This window comes from Aplysia californica, unplaced genomic scaffold (assembly GCF_000002075.1).
Source record: "Aplysia californica isolate F4 #8 unplaced genomic scaffold, AplCal3.0 scaffold00015, whole genome shotgun sequence".
Lineage (NCBI taxonomy): Eukaryota > Metazoa > Mollusca > Gastropoda > Aplysiida > Aplysiidae > Aplysia > Aplysia californica.
Genome location: NW_004797285.1, coordinates 785,277 through 786,123, shown reverse-complemented (window position 1 = coordinate 786,123; position 847 = coordinate 785,277).

The following is an 847-nucleotide window of genomic DNA, read 5'->3' as shown; positions in this document are numbered from 1 at the left end:
TGTGTGTACACATGTAAATGTAAATATAAATATGGTTATAATATTGAAAGGGTTAGAATTAAAAGGTATTGAGGCCCCGAGAAATCCCTCAACTGAACCTGAAGTTATACTTTGTCACCCAATTCCCGATGTGAAAGGTGGTTAAATCTAAGCAAAGAGCTGACTCTTATCGAATTCACTCTGAAGCTGTAACACAGCAGACGTGTAATTAAAACTGTTCCGCGTATCACGGGGTTGTGCCTTGGACTTCTATGCATTGCTTATCTTGACCTACCAATTCTGAGTCTTTACTTGAAAGTTGGTTAGAATCTTTTGTGAATATTTTACATTTATGTACATTTACTCAAGTAGAGGACACTAAAGATGAACAAGCGTAACGAATGGGCGAATCTGAAGCTTTCAAGTTTTTGAAATAGCTTAATACACGCTGAGTCAAGTTCAGAGTTTGAAGCTGAATCTGGAGCTGGAAAAGAAACGTCTCTATCTGACGTACATCACTCAGATCTTGATGGTTCTTCAAATAAAGCAGAATGTTACATGTTTCAGAATAATGACCATGATCCAAATGACCCAGACTACGATCTGTCTCAAGATATAAACGTTTACAACGGACGGTGGTGATGTATCGGTAGGAACCGCTGACAAGATAAAGGTGTTTATTGATATCATTTATTACTAAAACGTAAACAAAAACCCATGTATGTTACGTCGCTTCGTTGTGATATGCCGAATGAATTAGCGACTGCAACGAAGAAGAATGAAGTACTGGTATTCACAGAAAAGGTCAATGTATATAAAGATCTGTGTATGTGAGTGTGTGTGTGTGTGTGTGTGTGTGTGTGTGTGT